The 21360-nt window shown below is 38.4% G+C and overlaps 1 pseudogene; it reads right to left on the bottom strand.

Moving 5' to 3' along the window:
• Positions 1–201: 201 nt before the first annotated feature.
• LOC101832563 lies at positions 202–20710 on the bottom strand (annotated as a pseudogene).
• Between the last annotated feature and the right edge of the window lie 650 nt (positions 20711–21360).

The following is a 21360-nucleotide window of genomic DNA, read 5'->3' as shown; positions in this document are numbered from 1 at the left end:
TTCTCAGTTCTCACCCCATATTTGGATTTTTTTAAATAAAAAGAGTCTCATAGCATTTGTTGTCACCTGATAATAACATAAGGGCCACTAAAACAATATGAATAAATGTTTCAGACTCTGCTGCCAGCAGAAGGCACCTTTAAAAGCTTCTGAACCTCCTTTAAGGAAAAAGATATATAGGAAGAGGTGAATGATTGGGTGCTACATCCATCCCTGCGCAGGTCTAAGGGTACAGAGGTCGTCAAAGGTTTGAATCTGGCCTTGGGCCCTGGGGCACACCCTATGCCCCCTCCCACACATTGCAGATGCACTATGCTTCCTTTTAAACTTCTTGAGTGCTTGACAGTTGGAAATAATTTGGAGCAGAGTAATATTATCTCCTCTCAGATTGATCTGACCCAGTTGTTTCCTTGGCTTTGTTTTAGAGTGAATCTCCTCTGCATCATCTAATACAAGCTTCATGCAGTCATCAAAGCCCTCTGTCTGCATATTCACACCTGAATCTGAGACCTATTTTGCAAGTATCTGAAGATAAGGTTGATGGCATCCACTATCATTTCCTGCACATTCTGGTCCTGCCCAAAATATGACGTGGTGGGAGTCACAAAGACCACATGAGTAGGAAGATCACTTCAGAAAGTGATTTCCAGAAGTCCATATTTGTATTTTTAAAGCATCATTTTAATTGTGTGTGTGTGTGGTGTGTGTGTGTGTGTGTGTGTGTGTGTGTGTGTGTGTGGTGTGTGTGTGGTGTGTGTGGTGTGTGTGTGTGTGTGTGTGTTTTGTTTTGCAGTGCCTGCGGACACCAGGACAGGAAGGCAGATTCCATGAAACAAGTTACAGGTTATTGTAAGCCCTCTGATATGAACACTGGGAAGTGAAGTTAGGTCCTCTAGAAAGAGCACCGAGTACACCTAAGGAATGAGCCATCTTTCCAGATGCCTCCTTCCTTTTGCGCTTAGTCAGGCAGTCAGAGTTGAGAAAGACTGTACTACTATCAGCACACCTGAGGTAGGTTCAGAAGCAGAGGGAAGCTAAGGCTATGGGTGATGACCCAGGAAGAAAAGAGATGTGCATGAAGAGGTGCATGATGGGGTGCCAGATTCATTCCTGCCAAGGTCTAAGGGTAAGAGGTCTTCAAAGGTGTGAACTTTCTACAGGTGAAATGATGCTGAGGCCACAATCCATAGCTCAAGATTAACCTCCTGAGACCCCCTGAGCACGTGTCTCCTCTCCAGTTTTCTACCACCTTCCTAGAGTTACTGATTGTTCATACTTGCCTCTCATTAAGACCATGATTCAACTGCCCAACGTGCTTCAAGGATTTATACATAACAAAATGAACTCTTGGACCAACAAAGTGATGAGATAATAATAATACCTTGTGCAGGGGTGCCTTTGACCTTTGTTTAAATAATTAAGAAGGATCAATATAAAATTTGCCATTAAAATGTCATGTTCTTGTGCTGGAAATATGATTCAGCTTTATGATATTTGCATAACTAATAATCCTGAAATGAAACCATGAACCAGAAATGCAAACAGGAAAGGGTAGGAAAGTATCCTGCTCAGCTGACTGTTTAGTTTTTACCTTCATAGGTTGTTATGATACATCAAGAGAGTTAGGGAGTTTTCTCTTTTTATCTGTTAGTATTCACAAAAATATTAAAGGAAAGAATCAAAATGGAAATTTGATAATGTTTTATCAAACATTACCAAAAATGAGCAGAGATTTTCATTTCATTACAATAGTTCTAGAAAAATGTCACCAGCTCATTAGGCTGATTGTATATGTTCATTTCAATTATTTGTATTTGAATGAATATATAGTGTTTCTGTTTCCTGATTGTCTCTAATTAGGAAGGTTTTCAAGGATATGTACTTAGTCCCATTCAGTTTTTATAGTTTTTGAGAGGGTAATTGACTATTATCTTATATATTTGATATTGCATAACTTATTTTTATGCATCCAGTTGAATACTAAATTCTTGTTTTGTTTTTGAAGCTTTATTTTCCAATAACCATTTAACATTATATTGTGTTTCAAGTTATTGGTTACTCAAAAATAAACTTTGAATACCCTTAGTATTATTTTATCTTGGTCCAAAAATTTGAAATTTTTTTTATAATTTGTTTTAAAGCATATTCCAAAAAATTCTCTGTACAAAATTTGAAGTTTGCTTACTGGAATTAACTGTCGCTAGTTACGGCAAAATTTGCTGATTTCATTCATGCTGAGCTTCTGATCAGTGAGTATGAAATTTGTTTTAGATAAGAGTCAGTGAATTTAGAAGCCGTGAATGATGCCAGGTTGGCAACCTTTGAGTGGTGCCAGATGGACATGGGAGATGTTGGTTTTTATTTTAATGAACAGAATAGAGAAGCAGGTGCTACACGAGGCGTGTCAGGTGTTGCAGGGATTTTTGACTTGCATTTGCAATCTAGCATTTAGTCACTGTTTTGAAATAGAAAAAGACTAGGGATGGAAGGAACGGTGAGAGAAGCTTTTCCTCATTGAGAATTCCTGAGATAAGAATTACTACCATAACTGAGGCTCAGCAAAACAAAAAATGAAGATTTCAATATTCAGATGCTGTGTGTATTAGACCTGTTAGGCTCAATTCACTTAGCATTACATCTCAGAACTGAAGAGATGCCAGTTATCTTAATACCCTACTTTCACAGGTTGGGAGAGTTACTACTAATCACATGGCTACTTAGTGCTATAACCTCAATTCATACATGTAGCTATTCTATTCTATTTATTTATTTACTTGTTTATTTATTGTTGTGACAGGGTCTTATGTGACCCTGGCTAGCCCCCAACTCACAATATAACTGAGAATGGCCTTGAAATTCTTCTGGTCTTCTTGCCTCCATCTTTTGAGCACCGTGATTCCAGGCCTGCACAGCCAATTGGTTTATGGTTCTAGGGACTGAGTCCTGGGTTTCATGCATACTTGCCAAGCACTACACCAACTAGACTATAGCCCAACCTTACTCTTTATTCTTGACCTTGACTATGTCACTGTTACTGACATCATCACATTGATTGTTAAAATCTTTTAAAAATAATTTATTTATTTTATGTGTGCTCTTGAGCATATTTATGTGCACCACATATATACAGTGTCTATGGAGTTCAGAAAAGGGTGTTGGAGCTTCTAGAACTGGAGATGACTGATGTTAAAATCTTAAAACAACATCATTCCCTAGACAGAGATTTGGAGACTGTCTAATAGTATAAAATGAACTGTATACTATATATGCCTGCATTTATTCTCTTTTTTCTTTACTGTATGTAGGATATGACTAGCTGATCTGAGTTCCTGTTGCTTTGCCTACCTTGTCCCAAAAATGAACTGTATAGCCTAAAATTATGGGCTGAATTAAAATCTTTCTCTCCTAAAACAAACAAATCCAAGCATCTTGTTGGCTTATTTTCTCCACAGTAAATACTTGTGAAGCAAGCAAAGCAATTCACTGTCTGCTGGCACATTTTTTCCAAAGGGAATTTTAACATTTGAAAATTTTATTTTTATTTTATTATTATTGCTGTTGTTGTTGTTTTTAATGTTGGCATCATTGTGTGTGTGTGTGCGTGCATGCATGTGTATGTGTGTATGTAAATGTGTGCAGGATCATATTTCAAACATGTGTAGACATCAGAGGACAATTTTCTGGAGTTAGTTCTTTTCTTTGAGCATGGTTTCTGGGGATGCAACTCAAGTAATCAAATACCTATCTCATGGAGTCATCTCATTGTCTAGTTGTTGGTACTTTTGAACTGAGGCTGAACATTAGGATGTCCTCTACTTGTATTTCCAGGTACATTTATTTTTCCCTTTGGCAGTTAGGATGCCAAAAATGAAACATATTTTCGATCTAAATTAGGTCTTCTAATTAACAGTCATTATTTTTTTAATATAATCTGATTGCATTACAAACATTGTTGGAAACAATTAAAGCATGCTGAGAAAGAATTTGTCACAATCACAACATACTTATCTTTTCTAGATTATTTCATGTTTTCCTGTGGTCTAGTTGTGTGGCCCATGGCTGTGTCCATATATATGTAAAGAAAGTCTGTTAAATATTACAGCAGTGAAAATCCTGCCTTATCACAACATAGCAGAAAGACCAAGTCACAGGTTGCAATGTAAGATGAACAGAAAAGAAAACACATGCTGGTGTGGAACTGTATCTAGGTTTATAGCTAGAGGTTTTGTTAAACAAACAAAGTCATATTTTTGTTTTTGTCTTACATGTTTCTCAGTGGCTCCTGAGTTTAAGGGTTCTTCCCCAATGTAGCAATGTTCATTGGTGGAGCATTGAAGAAATTACTAGACCATGAAGTATCTCTTCATCAACAGATTAGTGCACTAATGAGTTCCTAACATGATTGGTTATTGGGAGTGATAGAAATTGAGTAGAAAAATTAGACTTGGGAAGAAAAAAATGTTTTGCTTGATATCAAACAGGAAATAAGAACTGGAGTTCAATTTTGAACATAGGTCTTCCTGTCTCCAGGAAGTGGGTCTAGAGGTTCTTCCTTTTGGAAATGTAGTCTGTCACGTACCTATTTCTTTTCTCTTTGCTTCCAGGCTGCCATAGGGTACACAGATTTGTTCTGCCAGGTACTCCCTGACAAGATGTTCTGCCTCATACAGGTCCAGAAAACTCAGAACGAAGACATCATGAATGCCTGTCTCTGAAGTTGTAAGTCAAAATATGTATTTCCTTTTTCAAGTTGTTTAGTGTGGTAATATATTATTATGACTTAATAAAGTTTGCTTGAGAATTCAGGAAGCAAAGCCAGCTACATGCTATGGAGGTCAGGTAAAGGTGAGACACACCTTTAATTCCAGCAGCCACACCGGTTAGCCATAGAAGCTGGGCAGTGGTAATACACACCTTTAATCCCAAGACTCAGGAAACAGGTAGATGGATCTCTCTGTGAGTCCAAGGCCACGCAGATCTATACAAGACTGAATCAGTCTAAAAGGGAATTAGAGCTCACTCTTTTAATTCCAGCCCTAGAAGGGTATTAAAAGACAGGAGCCCAATGTCTCAGGCTGCATTTTGAGATTTAGTCTTCAGCTACATTGAGGAGAGGCAGCAGTCTGAGGCTTGGTGGAGAGCTTGTGGAGACAGGATCACCCTTTCAGTCTCAGGTAGAGGTAGGAGCTAGTGGCTGGCTTCTTTACTTTTCTGACTCTCAACTTGAATCCCAATATCAGTCCCTGGGTTTTATTATTCATGTTGCAGTTTAGCTCAGGGATTTTATTTTTCACCTTGGGGGAAAGTTGATAGGCATGAGTATTTACAATGATTTTATATTGCTTTCTTTACTTTTCCTCTTTCTCAATACTTCTATCAGGATCCCCTCATTCTCAGCTTGCTATTTAACTTGCTTTGTTCTCAATTATGCCTCACTGGAACCATGTGGATCTTGGGACAGGTAAAACTCAGTTTGCCTACACCTGAATTTCTTCTCCATCTTTGTAGCCCTCATCCTAGAACAATGAAGCTTTTCTATCCATCATGGATGGAGGATGGGCACACACACACACACACACACACACACACACACACACACAAAGACTTTAGCACTTCTTATTCAGTATACAGGGGACTGTGTTAATTAACAACTTTTGGTTATGTGGCTCTGTTCCTAAATCTCTCTTCTGATGATGATAAGTTTTACAAAGCAGGGTAAGCAACAGAGGGTAAGAAAATTTGGAAACAGGAAGATCTAGGTTTAAAATTCAACTTAAATTTGTATTTCCTATTCGACACTATTCAAAATTCTTCTTCTTTTTAAGGATTCTATTTCTGAGAGTCCTGGGGAGGCCTAGGTAGATAATTTATGCAATGGATCTGTCAGAGAGCAAGCTCTACTACATGATGTAGATTATTTGGGAGACTAGGGAATATAAGAGCAAGAGCTTGGGCTTGGGAGGCAAGAAGACAAATATTTGGATGCTGGTAGGAGTCATCACTACCAAGTCATTTTTCTTCAGAGATTTACTTTTCCCAACTGTAATAGTACCTATTTTACAGAGGACTTAGCAAAATAATCGATCGGCTGTAACTCTAGGTCTTAATCCAGGAAAAGAGTTGACAAACCCAAGCTACATTATATTGCCTCCTTTGCTTCTTCAGTGCTATGTTTGCTTTTCCTTCAGGAAACTGCTATGGTGTCTCATGAACCTCCTGGAAACTGTGTGTGTTATCCAGGGAACTGGAAAAAATCTACACTCATTCATCTACCCACTTATTTATTCATGCATGCCACAAATATCTATTAATAGCTATGCCTGTCCTTTCTTTGACCTCTGTGTGTTGGACTTCCTCTCAGAACCAAAATCCAGGCCTGCCTCTGAAGCATCCTGCCTAACAACACTCACTCTTCCTTGTTCTGCTGTGGACACTGAGCTCCTGCCTCATGCAACTGAATCCTTAGGCTTGTCTTCCTCAATTCCCCATAATTCACTCTAATTTCAACCTAGAACATTTTGCTTTTACTCTATCATTCTCTAAAATTATGTTTTCCTTGTTTCAGATCCAGATTCTTGTGCTATTCAACATAAAAAATGAACTACTACTTCCCTTCTGTTCTCATCTCCCCTTCCCTCTCCCTTACAACACTCCTGATCCCAGTGTGTGCCATGGATATCATTAAATTCCCCTTCCCAGGATGATCCATGTGTCCCTCTAAGGGTCCTCTTTGTTACCTAGCTTCTCTGGGGCTATTGATTCCAATCCGGTTATTCTTTGCTTTACATCTAGTATCCACTTATGAGTGGCTGCATACCGTGTTTGTCTTTCTGAGTATGGGTTACCTCACTCAGGTTTTTTTTCTAGTTCTGCCCATTTGCCTGAAAAATTCATGAGGTCATTTTTTACTGATGAGTAGTACTCCATTATACAAATGTACCATATTTTCCTTATCCATTCTTCGGTTGAGGCTGTTTTGAATAATGCTGTTACAAACATTGTTGACCAAATGTCCTTGTGGAATGAGATGGCCTAGGCAGGAAGGGATATAGTAGAAGAGCAATGAAGGAGATACCTTAAGCCACTATGGGCTTAGGGATAAACCTGATGTTAGGGTAACTCCAAAGAATGCACAAGGAGGACCCCAGCTGAGATCCCTAGCATTAGTAATAAAGATGCCTGAACTGGTCTACCCTGTAATTAGATGGATGAATACCCTAACTATTACCATAGAACCCTCATCCAATAATTGATGGAACCAAATGTAGAGATCCAGAACCAAGAACCAGGTCAAGCTCCAAGAATCCAGTAAAAGAGAGGGACAGGGAATATATGAGCAAGGGAGATCAAAATTGTGATGAAGCAATCTACAGAGACAGTGGAATCAAGCTCGGAAAACATATGAACTCTAGACTTACAACTGTGGAGACTCCAGGAGACTGAACTAGTCCCTCTGTATGTGGCAGACAGTTGTCCTACTGCCAGAAGGGACTCTGGCAGTAGGATTATGACACAAACCTGTTACATGAACTAGCTTGTTGGAACCCATTCTTTAGGGTGAGATGCCATGATCAGAGGCAATAGGATCACGATATAATCCCAGGCATGATGTAGCTTGTTGGAGCTCATTTCCTATGGTGGGTTGCCATGCTTAGTCTTAATGCATAGGAGAGGGGCCGGCCCTTCCCCAACCTATTGTGCCAGACTATGTTGACTCCTCATGGGAGCCCTTACTTATGAGGAGTAGTGGACTGGAGGTGGGCTAGGGGGTAGGTGAAGGGGCATGGGAGGAGTTGAGCAGGTTGGGAGGAGAGGGAGGAAGAACTGTGGTTGGAATGTAAAATGAAATAAAAAATTTTTTTAAAAAGGGAAAAATGAACTACTTTGGTAAACTATTGTGAAAAGACATGAAGAAGTTAGAGCACATTGTTCATACTACCTATATATTCCAAGGAATTGCTAGGTGTTTGGCACTGTATGAGACTTAGTGGATGTCATAATGAATCATCTGCATAAATATTAAAGTATAGAAGTAAAGTAAATTGACAATCAAAATGCCAGGTGGTGATAGTTTCTGTGGCAGAGGAATAATGCAGGCTGTGCCCCTGATGCACACCTGACCTATTCAGACATGGCTTCCTGGAAGAAACAGTTATCTTATCCAAGAGAAAGATACAGATGAAAAACCAGTATTCCAGTCCAAAGAGACTGCAGATACTCTGGTGAGAGACGGCATAACTTATTCATTGTAACAGGCAACGCTGTAGGTAGTTGAAGAGTAAGCAGCAGTGAAAACAGATGAAGTGTTGGACTGCATAGGGCCCAGACTACAAATGGCTTTTTGAGTTATAGGGAAATTTCTTTATTCAAAGACTATTAGGGAGCCATCCAGGGTTTGTAAGTGGGACACAGACATTGTCAAGTTTGGTTTTATGAGGCCGATTTTGGCACACACACATACAGTGATGAGGAAGGAGGGCGACACTGGACACAGTCCGTCCCGTTGGGAGGACTCTGCAATGATTTGGGCAAACAATGAAATGGCTTGAGCCAGAACATGGAGGAAATTAGTAATGACTTTCATGGATCCATTTATGAATTTGTGCAATAAATACATGTTGATGCTGTGCTAGGCATAGTGTTATGTGCCATGGCTTAAATGATCACCAGACGAAGCTGGTTCTAGTTCCTGGTAGGAGATCCCAACTCTTTGAGGGTAATGTTCAGAATACGCAAGGCTATTGCAGGGTAGGACATGGAGAGGTCATCTCAAAGTCAAACGAAATACATAAAAGGCAACCTCAGAAGAGAACCCCTTATTCATCATTTACTGGGTGCCCCAAACTCCTCACAGTATGGAAGAAGGAGGATCCAAAAAAGAAAAGTCCTCAAGTTGCAGTTCTTACATTTAGTGGAACGTATCTTTTCTCATCTTGACTCATGACTGTCAGCAGGAGGCTATGGTCAGAGACAATGATACAGATGTGAAATGTACCAGTGTCTAGACAACTAGGGAAGACAAGAAAGCTTGGGCAGAAGTGATGAACTCGGTTGTATAAAGACTGAGAGTGTTATCCCCAAAGATGTCAATCAAGAAAGCTTCAATGACTAGTACTGCATTGTGGCATACTACTGTACTCTGAACAGAGATTGCCTAGGTCCAAAGACTGACTCCTACACATATGAACTCCATTACTTTAGAAAAATTATTTTCTTAACAGGAGATTCTCTTTATAGTATTTATTTTTCTTAAGGGGTTTTATGGAGCCCAGGCTGGCCTTGAACATCTGTTTCGTTGCCCTGATGTCTTGAGTGCTGGGTTTACAAGTATGCACTGTCATGATGAAGTGCTGGACATCAGTCAGAGGACTTGGTGCATGCTAGGCAATCACTATATGAACTGAGCTATATCCTTGGCCTGGGCAAATTATTTAACCTTAATGTACCCCAGTTTTGGCACCTGTGTAAAGGTGATGATACCACCTATATTTGTAGGTTTGTTATGAGGATGAGGTAAGTTAATATACACATTAAGTGCTTAGAAACAAAGTCCTAAGAAAGTCTAACTATCATTGCGTCTGGAACTAGGGTGTGTATTTGGGAATTTTATATTTGTTGTGTAAGTGGGCTATACACAAAAAAGTTTCACATCTCTGACAAAATTAACATTATAGATGTTGTAGACACGTGCGTATTTATTACACAATTACCTGGAAGAAGTTAAGGAATATCTTCAGTAGTTCTTACTAAGGTAAAAGCAAAGGAAGTGAAGGATGGAGGAAACAGAGTCACTGTGTATGGAGGGGGGAAAAGAAGATGTTTAATTGTGAAGAGGTGAAGTGGCAGGAAGCTGGACAGAAATGAAGACTTGAACATTTTTTCACATTATTTGAAGCAAGAAAACCATGAGTAACTTCAACTGTTGATTATAATAAAAAATAGTAAAAGATATCAATTTCCTGGAGTAGGATGAGGAAAATGAATAAAAATGTCTTTCTGAAGTCTGGGAGAAGGTTGGACAGGACATAGGATTTCAGAATTAAATTGCAACACGGGAAGCTCGCAATTTGACTGCTTCTTCTGACAGTGGTCCTTCTAGCATCAATTTCAGTCCCATTAAGATGAAATAAAATATATGTGGGAAGAATCTGATGGGCCTTCAAACATTTACTTGTAAGTGGTCATCTGTTCTTTGTAAATTGAACTTAGCTAACCTTTGTCTATCATAAGCAGGCTCATTCACTGCAATAGCGCTGTCTCACGAGCTGGACTACACTGAGAACACGATGCTTTAATACAGACATAGATTGTGAGCAGTAAGTCTTTTGTATAGTTTTCTTGATATTTCACTGTATATTGTTGGTTTCCACCATTGTGTGGTTCTTATAATCATAAGTAAAATAGTATGTGGCTTCCATTCCCACATTACCACAGGAACTGAATCCAGATACATCTGTTTTTCTTTTTTTATTTCTAATGTTCTATTTCAATCACTCTCTACTATCTTGTTAAAAGTGGAAAAATGATATGATTCACAATCTTTCTTCAAACATCAAAAATGTGCTTTCCTGTCATTTCACACCATGTGCGACTTTAGGACATACATATATGTGTCTGTGTGTGATTAAAACGTTCTTTTCAAATTACTGAGGAAGGTAGATTCCTTATGTCCATTTAGAATCTCCATTATCTCTTTCAGCCATTTGGGTACCATTTATGAAGAAGAAAGTATTTTAATCATGAGTCCATTTTTCTTTAGTATAGTTAAATGAAACAGTTGTAGGGGGAGTGGATCTAGGGGGGAGCGGGGAGATGCAGGAGGTAGAAACAGTTATAGATAGAAGTGACAATTTCACCTTGATAATCTTAGATTAAAAATTGAAACTATGTGGTGTCACATACCTGTAAATGCAAGCACTTAGACAACTGAGACAGGAGGATTGAGCGATCAGACTCAGTCTGAACTGTAGCAAGATCCTGAACAAGAGAAAGAAACGAAGGAAGGAAGAAGAGAAAGACAGAATGAAGGAAGAAAGGTTTAAGGGAATGTCTATCAGTCTTTTAAGGGTTTTTAGGGAGTCTTTCATTTAATCTTAAAACTGAGGCAGAGAAAAACTAGGTGACATTTGTTAGGTCACTTAAGGTTAGCAGCATCACAATTAAAATACCGTGATATGTAGAAAGCTTTTTTAAAAGTGTGCCATTCTATTCCATTTAAAAGTGAAAACATATGCAATACACACATATGCTGGATAATACAGTGTCTATTACTAGAATAAGTTCTTCCTGATGTTTCCTCTAAGCAAACTGAAGTTACTTATATGAATTGTTAACGTCTGAGAATTGGTGACACAAATACTTCTCGAGAAGTCTTTCAGGGTGGCCAAAAATCTTTCTTGCGCCTCTGAAATTTCATTCTAACCAGTGACTTTGCAGTTCTTTTATTTTCCTGAAACAATGTGATGTGCTATAATAGGAATTCAATCTGTTCTGATATTATTGCATAGGAATATTCATCAGCCTCATAAGTTTAGACACGATTGGGTCTATTCTCTTTGGAGCCTTTCACACTGCTCTTTCCTATGAACTCATCCCTGGGTAGCTTTGTCCCCTAGAAATGCCTTTTAAGTTTTGCAGAGGCAAAACAGCTGCTTACTTTATTCATCCATTCATTTTGTTAACAGGAATTACGTTCTCTGCTTTATTTTTTCTTCCACTACTTTGGTTGTTATTGAGCTCCTGGGATAGTGTGAGCAGATCACTTTCGTTTTGTGGCCATGATTTACTCCTCTGTAGGCACCTGTAATATTTAGATATACCTAAATTCCTTACAGTAAAATAGCATAGCCAATTGGGGTGAGACATGCCTATAAACCAGCAATCAGGATGTTGAAGCAGGAGCGCTACCTCAAATTCAAGACCAGTCTGAACTGTGAAGTGATTATTGGGATGGCCAGGGCTGCATAGCAAGATTCTAGTCTTGAAAATATTATTTTAGGGTGTGTTTCTTACAAGTAAGAGGTACCTAGCGAATTCTTGTCTCTTTGATGAGGTGGAAAGGGGAAGAGGACACTGTGCTTTCAGATTGGGTCTGAATTCTAAACCTGGCCCATAAAAATTCAAAGGCAATAGCAAAAATGCAAAGTGTAAGCAATAAAAATTTTGGCAAAATAGGAGCATTTTGAAAACAAAGGTAGTGTAAAAATTCTGGTATTTGAAATTGTCGTTCAAAGCATCATTGTATCTCTTGATCTAAGAGAAAGTTTTAGTATTGCTTATATGTTTAGCATTGGCCAGATGGGGCCAGACTAAATAGCCTTTAGACATTATATGAAAAGACAGAGAGTAAACTGCAAAATGGAGAGCTAAGTCTAAGTACAGAAAATGAACAGGTGTCTTCGCAAATTTTCTGCATTATTTTACTACCCTGCCAATCTTGGTTAGTTAACGTTTCAAAAGTTAAAACTAATTTGGAAAGTGACTAGGAGTGACACCATGAGATCTCTTCTAGTCTTTCAGAAGCATAATGTGATACCATAAAACAGGGTTCAGGGACTTGCCCAGAAATCCACTCCAGTTACACATTTGTCACTCTCTCATGCTCGCCCAGCACAGCCTGTCTCCATTGGAAAGGGGTCTTCAGGGTATATATTTCTAAGTTACAAAAGACACTCATGCCTTACTTCAATTTTAGGCACCTTACATTGTCATTTAAAAACCATTGTCACCAAAGTCTATAACAGTTTGATTGCTTCCTACCAAAGAGAGACTATGCTATGTCATGCAGTCCTAACATGAAACATGTTTTTCCTACTTTGCTTTCATGAATGTGCTTGAGGAGGTGCCCAGGATAGCATCTTCACTGAATCATTACTGAAAACTCCACATACAACTCCAGAAACTACTGTAAGCTTATGAGTGCTCCCACCCTCCTACAAATGCCTGCTATGGACCCACAGGAAAGTGACTGCTGAAGTCAGTCTTACAGGGTTCCTGCTTCATGAAAGAGTCTAAGAGACTTTCTACAGGACAAAGAAAAATGACTGACAGACTGCCAGCGCAGATGGACAGTTTGAAATTTCCTGCTTTGCTGAGAAGTGTTCCAGACACATTGTGGCCTATGGGTTGAAGATGGATGCCCCAACATTACAGATGAACTTCGGGTGACTGTCCAGGCAGTAAGATACCTCTGTCAATCCTAGTGTTTATATATTATCCTTCTGTGGTCTTTGATGGAGTTGAAGAGAGAGAGATATAATTATAGTTTTCCTTAGTTATGATAAAAGATAAGCTACATATAGAACTTTGGACTCACAAGAATGGGATGGATGATATTTTCTTTAAATCTTGCTAAAATATTGTAACTATGTTCTTATTTGATAACTGTTCTGTTATACACAATTTGACTGTGTTAAAGTTAAGACCTTTCTTTTTGTTTAAACAGAAAAGAGGAGATGTTGGGGGAAGTCCTGTGCATTTGTCAATAAAGTACTGTTGAGCCAATAGGAAACCTAGTTAGGAGGGACTAGGAGTCCAGGAGGACTCTGGGAAGGAGAAACACAGGAGTCGACATGTAACTGCCATGGGGTAGGAAGCCTGGAACTATTCTCTGGTAAGAGACATACTTAGATTAACAATTATGGGGTAATTACTTAAAGCAGAGCTAGCCAGTAAGAGACAAGCAAGGCCAACAGCTTCATAATTAAAAAAAATGCCTGCTATTTTGCAGGAATGCAGTTTCATGACCTACCTGATCTACTGAAGTTAAGATACCAAAATTCACTTTTTTTGTAGGTCAGCTCATTTGGTTTCTTGATTTAGAAAGCAACTCTTCCATGTATGTGTGTATGGAATGATTTCCTCATAAATTTTTAATGACTAAAATCTAAAAGTGGGTGAGAAACTTAATAATAGCGATGCTTTTTAAATGATAAAATTCCTCTTTGGGGTTGAGATATTCAACTGTTCAGATTGAAAAACTACATAAAAAACCTTTATATGAATCAGATATTGCATTTCATTTACTATCATTTGTCCTGAACATAGCAAAACATTACTATGAATATATATGTAGGTTTTACTAAAATTTTACATGAATGCATGCATAAAAAGAGATTTACATTAGACAGTCTCCTTGGGGCTGGAAAAATGGCTCAAGAGATTGTATTCATAAAGAGGACCGGCATTTAACCCATAGACCACTTTTTAGATTGCTTACAACCATTTGTAATGCTAGCTCCAGAGGAACCAATGCTCTCTTCTGGCCTCTGCTGATGTTTACATATATGTGTACACACCCACACACAGAGAGACAGGTAAACACACCCCACACACACAAACACAGAGATACACACACAGACACACAGACACAGACACAATCACATACACAGACATACAGACACACAGATATACAGACACACAGATATACAGACACACATACACAGACATAGACACACACACAAACTTACAAATAGATTTTTAAAAAATTGTGATCTTTCTTTCAAAACAAACCACAGCATTGTTTAGCTAGTTGAATAATGAATGACAATATTTCCAATAATAATATATTGATAAAATAAAAATTCAGCCGGGCAGTGGTGGCACACACCTTTAATCCCAGCACTCGGGAGGCAGAGGCAGGTGGATCTCTGTGAGTTCGAGGCTGGGCTGGACCGATAGCCTCCAAAACAATACAGAGAAACCCTGTCTCGAAAAACCAAAAAAAATTCAATAACTGTCCTTAATACTTAAAATTATTTAAGTCTCAAGAAATCCCTTGACTAGTTTGTGTGTGAAAATAAATTTCAACTCTAAAATTAGGCTTATATCTCCACAATTTTAAATTTCGGTGTTAAAAAATAATTATAAGATTAAGAAATGCAACCATCCAGTTTTACTTACCACCAATAAAATCTGTTCATTTTTCTATAAAACTGAGTTTATAAGTCTTTTTCTCATGTCTATTCAACTGACACTTTAATTGTCTCCATTAGTTAAATTTATAATAACTATGTCCATGAACAATGACAGCATAATAATGCCTTCACATATGAATAGCATTATTTAGAGTCTATTTAAGTAAATATATTGATCAGAAGATATTATTTGTATGCTGTTACTAAGTTTAACTCATATTTTGGTCTTATTCTCCAAAATCGAATAGATGACATTGTGAATTTTCAGAAACTATTGACTATAATTTAACTCACTTCTAATTTTTGACCACATGATGAGTAACTGATTAAAATATAATACAGGCCCTTACTGAAGAATAGATAAAAGAGCTATCCTTGATTAATATAATATGCCCAGATATGAATGTTGTAAACTGTTAGTTTAATATATTAAAACAAACTGCTGAAATGCTGTCTACATAATTATGAGAATTATAGTTATTATAAATTCTCACACAGCCTTTATGACCACCCGCATCATTTGTCCCAAACCACAAAGGTGAAAATAAGGTGTGAACAGTTCAAACTTCATCACCCTTAAACTCTCAACTGAAGCCTGGGGAAGATGACTCAGTGGGTGGAGAACTTGCAGGGAAAGCATGAGGACTTGAGCTGGACCCTGGGAACCCACGATAAAAGCTTGTCACGATAGCACGCATCTTTAACCCAGTGCTGTAGGAGAGGTGTAGAGAGGAGGATCCTGAGGGCTCACGGGCCAACCAGTGTAGTCTCAAATGGCGAGCTTCGGTTCAGTGATAGACCCTGTCTCAGAAGTATGCTGGAGAGAGACAGAGACTGACACCTTCATGTGAGTTCTTCCAGATGGGCACACCTGGACAATATGTCTACACATATTCATAGCACACACACACGCACACGGACACGCACACGCACGCACGCACACACGCACGCGCACGCATGCACGGACACACGCGCACGCACACGCGTACCCGGCCTACATGTTTGGCAGATGATATTTGAGTTATTATCTCAATTTTTCAAGACCAAGGTGAGTACTCATTTTTCAGAACACAATAGGGGACGCTGAAGAGTTGGTTCAGCTGTTGGAGTATACGCTGCCTTTCCAGAGTTCAGTTTCCATCACCTGTGTTAAGCACAAATGCCTGTAACTCCAGCTCTGTGTGGACTTGTGCTAATTTCTAACCTTGGTGGCCACCTGTACTCATCTGCACAAGTCTGGCATGGATGCACACATGCATAATTATGATACACAAAAAATTAAAAATAAAATACATCTTTAAGACAATAAAAGTACTGGGTGTTGGTGGCACTCGCCCTTAATCCCAGGAATCGGGAAGCAGAGGCAGGTGGATCTCTGTGAATTTGAGGCTAGCCTGATCTACAAAGCGAGTTCCAGGACAGGCTCCAAAGAAATACAGAGAAAACCTGTCTCGAAAAACCAAAAACCAAACCAAACAAACAAAAAACCCAATAGGTAGACACAATTTCTAATATATATATGTATCTGTACACACATATATGCATATATACATATATTTGCTTTTCTGCCCTAATACATTAACAATACTTCTGTTTATTAAACATTTATTGCCTAACACTAAAATAAATATTCTCTGTGTGTGGGATATTATTTAAGTGCAAGATAAGCCAAGTGAACTTAAATTTTTTTCTAAATTTTCATCAATCTAAACGAATATAAATTTCACTTCTATGGAAATCCGAATGAGTTAAAGAACACCATCAGGTTATATAACACAAATGACATACAGCATAAATGTTTAGGAAACTGTGAAACCCATGTGGGTCAAATCAATGACAGCTAAAATCAGAGTGGATCTCTGGACTGGAGCTGAAGAGCTCAGTGGGAAAAAATATGGCTGTATGTTGCAGGAAGGGAGGGGAGTGATATAGAATGGGAAAATGACAAATGAACCAAGAATCTGGGTGGGTGAGAAGGCACCTATCTCACGAAAGCTTTTAGCAAATGTACTTTGGATTTGATTCCAGGTACAGATGAAACACAAGGAAGTCCTTTTAAACAGTGAAGTTAAATTCCAAACCACTTATGAAACTGTTTCTAACTTCCCTGATGGTGAATATTGTTATTTCACCATGGTATCACAAGGTCTTATAACCAGAATAGCCCTGACACTCTTTCTCAATGCTTTTCTGTATCTTTTCTTGGTGACTACTAATACACTACATCTTGTGATAAGTGATAATAATGGTACATGTTTCCTATTTTTTTTGCCATGGATACATATCTAAGACACAAATTTGGATGTCTAACTTGCCTAATGATAAGCACACTACTATGCTTGGTCATTGTTGTCGATCAGAATATAATTTTTGTTGGTTAAATATTTGAGAAAGTATTTTGTAATGAAAATATAATTTAGCTGATTTTTAAGGGGTTTTGTTGTTCTTATGATGGTGGTGCATGTGTGTGTGTGTGTGTGTGTGTGTGTGTGTGTGGTATATGTGTATGTGTGTAATGCATATGCAGATGACACAGGAGGATGCCAGTGGCCTGATCTGTCAATCTCTACTATACCCTTTGAGACAGTTTCTCTTACAGAGCTTGGAGTAAGACTAGCATTTTGCAAACCCCAGTGATCTTCCTGTGTTTTCCCCAAACAGTGCTAGGATTATAAGTCCCTTTTCAACTATGCCCAACTGCTTATTTAGTTGCTGGGATCTGAAATCATATCCTCATGCTTGCGTAGCCAGCAGCCTTATTCACTGAGCCACTTTTTTTCAGTTACTGAACTGATAACACATTTTCCTTAGCAAGACTCAATACAATGGGAAATGCCTTATATTTTGTTTTGTAGTCTCTGAAAATGACAGATTTTCATGCTCACAATGGAAACGCAATGCACTTGAACTCACCCACTGCAGAAAATGCTCAAGACCTTCCAGGCATAACAAATAATAGCACCAAAGAGAAGAACACAGCTTCTTTCTGCATCAAGGAACTGAGTTGCATCATGTTTAGAGTCATTGGTGCAGTAATTATGCAGAATTTCCAATGCACTGCAGTGTATGAGGACCAGATAAAAATAGAAACATTTATTCTCTTGAATTATGAATTCTTGTGTGCATAAACATTCTCTCATTCAATATACCACATCAGTGCCTAAAATAAATTGCCAAGTTACAACTAAGAACCTTTTCTAATTCATTCTCTTAAAAGTCAAAGATTCACAATATTCACCAACATAAAATGGTTTTATAACAAGTAAATCACTTTGTTGCTCCAAGTAAAACTCATAATTATTTCTAGACATTTGACCTAGTGCTTGAAACAGCATTTGGGAAGCAGAGGCAGGCAGATCTATGTGATTTCCAGACCAGTCTGGTCTACAGAGTGAGTCTCAGGACAGTCTCCAAAGCTGCACAGAGGAAACCTGTCTCAAAAAACAAACAAACAAACAAAAAACAACAAACAAAACAGAAGAAAAACACCATTTCCCTGGGTTGCATTTGAAAGACAAGGTCTTCGTGCAAGTTTGACACAGCAAACACATACAAAAGACAAATAGATCTATGCTTATTTTACAAATCTGAAGACTAAAACCCAAACCAACAGCAGATTTAATGAAAGAATTTATTAAGTACTTTGTACAACTTTCAGTACACGCTAGGTGCTAATGAAGTATTCGTTCAAAGGTGGGCGGTTCTAAAATCACAAACTGTGAAAGTATTAAAATATCTCTCTAGATTTTATTCTTCATATATTGGAATAGAAATTGAAGCAGGTTTGGCTCCCTGTAAAAGAAATTCATGAATTATTTATAATTGAAGACAGACCATAAGAAGGAATAACAGGGCACAAATATCCATAATTTGGTCATTTGCAGTGGAAGCAGAGTATCAGATCTGTCTGATTAAAATTAAAAGTGCTGTTATGAAGTTAGCACACGAATAAAGTAAAGGCCTAGTGAGTGCTAATGTGCTATATATAGATATTAGCCAGTGTTGATATCAATAAGCTGGGATCAGCTTGGGTCTTTAGCTGCTGAGGTAGGGACCCAGTTAGTTCACATATTGTACACAGGAAGTGACTCTCAGTGGACCACTGCCAGTTGTGGGAAGTTCTGTTGGATAGAGAATAACCATGACATTAATATCCTGGGAACATCCAAGACCCATACAGATAAACTATAGATTTTTCCAAGTCAGAAGAATTTCATTATGCAGTGAGAGAACCAAGAGGTCAAGAAAATTGATCATAGTTGTAGCTGACCAGGAGACCAGCTCCTAATACTCACTCTGACCCTTCTTTACTGACACACGGGATGATGAAATTATAGCAATATTTCCTGAAACCACAGAGGCCAGTGTGTGGAAACAGGGAGAAGACAGCACCTATCATTTTAGAAGATGGACTCACCTTGACAATTACTGCTGAAGAGAGCAAATAGAAAGAATGAAGTACAGTGGTTATGGAAACAGAAAATCACCAAATCAACATATCAAAAAGAGGCAGCAAAGGATGGCTAGATGTGCAAGCAATTGTCCATATGTCAGTAGATAAAAATGTATGGGAATTCTCTGGCTTCATGACTATCATAGAAACAATATGACAAGGTAACTCTACACTACTCTCTATGAATTATCCCCTTACTAAATAGAGATCTGAACACTGGCATGAAAGCTGTTGAAAGATCTGAGGATAGGAAAATAAATATCATTAGTTGGCACAGGGGCTAGGAATGGTGTTTCTAGAAGGTAGGCCATTAAGGCAGACTGAATAAACTGAATGAAAAGATTTTATCCAGCCTACAACAGTCCACTATGTTAAATATTTCCTTTTGAGAATGTGACAAAACTTGTATAGTACAGAAAAATAGCCAGATCTAGGCAAAACTGTCCACCTGGTGTGAGCTGTGTAACCCACTTTTCAAATCTGAGCAGTGTCCTTCTGAAAAGTCATCTGAAAAAAATTGTGATGGGTTCTCCTTTCTGCGGTAGCAGGATCCTACATGAAAGCAGAGATGGGTTTAGTAACCAATCCTCTGTTTCTTTCAGAGTCTCTGTGGGAAAGGAAGGCAGGCAAGCAATGTGGAGCTAAGTTCCAAAGGCCCAGAGCTCTGCCGCTGCTGTGCTCCTCCTGTTCCTCTAGTTTCTAACCTTCAACAACGATGTTCTTACCACCACCAGCAGCAGCAGTAGAAGCTGCAACCACAGCTAACATTTATGAGCATACAGTGAGGGTGGATATTGCATGAATGAATGTTTAGTTGGGCTAGATACTGCATGAGTGAATGTTTAGCTGGGCTGGGTATTGCATGAATGAATATCTAGTTTAGCTGAATATTGAATGATGTGCCTGACAGCCACCCTTGTCTTTACTAACATTTGCAGGTTGCTTAATTCTCTGTTGCAGCTTCTAAATTTACAAATTATAAATATTAATAGCATCTACTTTTGATTGTCAAATGAGTGAATACCAGATTTTAGAACATTCCTGGGCATGTTATAATAAATTCTTGTTATTTCATATAATATTCAATGCAAACTTTTAAAACCAGTAATTTACTCACCAATTTACAGATAAGCATACTGAATCTAAAAAGAAACCTGACCAACATGTTTAAGACTGCAGAGCTAGTAAGAGACAGAATAAGGGCCTACGCCTTCTAATGTTTTGCTTTTTAGCTATCCCACCATGCTGACTCCCCCTCCGCTCCAGCTATATCACATAAGCCTCTTTGATGAGTTTTCTGTGACCCCTCCGGGGTTTTAACATACCTTTTCCTTTTGCCCATATTGTTACGCCTCTATCTGAATAGCTTTACTAACTTTGTCAAGCCAGTGAAATTGACATGATCCAGCAAGGCCTGTTCAGTTGCCACTTTTTCCTGTCTCACCTCCCTTCTCCCACCTTCACAGAGTTAATTGCTTGCCCGTGTTGTTTTCACACTTATCTCACCTATCTCCCTTACAGCACTTAGCACATTGTCTCATCCTCTGCTGATGTCTTCAGAGTGCGATGGTGAACTTCTTTGCAGCACCGTGTAAAGTTTATTTAAAATGGCAGACTCTCTGCCAGGACCTTGCAGGGATGCAAACTCATTCAACGAAGAATATCTAAAATGGGGGCATAATGAAGTGTTTTCACATTAAAGTTACGTTTCAATAATCAAAGTAATTTTCATGGGAGAAAATTAACATGAAATTCAACATTTTTTTGTTGGAAGACAAAGGGACAAACTCTGCTTCATCCATTTAATTGTTTTTTTAATTCTTTTCTTAAGTCTATAAAAAGAAACAACTGATTAGCTGTGGCTAGTCCAAGCCCAATTCTTAATCCATCTTTAACATTTTTGGGAGTACATCCCCCCACCCCTTGCTTGTGGTACAGCGAGTACCTTACTTCCTCATCCCGTGATCTCGAGTACCCACATAAGCTAAATGA

The sequence above is a fragment of the Mesocricetus auratus genome, unplaced genomic scaffold (genome assembly GCF_017639785.1).
Source record: "Mesocricetus auratus isolate SY011 unplaced genomic scaffold, BCM_Maur_2.0 Super-Scaffold_100019, whole genome shotgun sequence".
NCBI lineage: Eukaryota > Metazoa > Chordata > Mammalia > Rodentia > Cricetidae > Mesocricetus > Mesocricetus auratus.
This window is presented reverse-complemented; position numbering and strand designations above follow the sequence as displayed.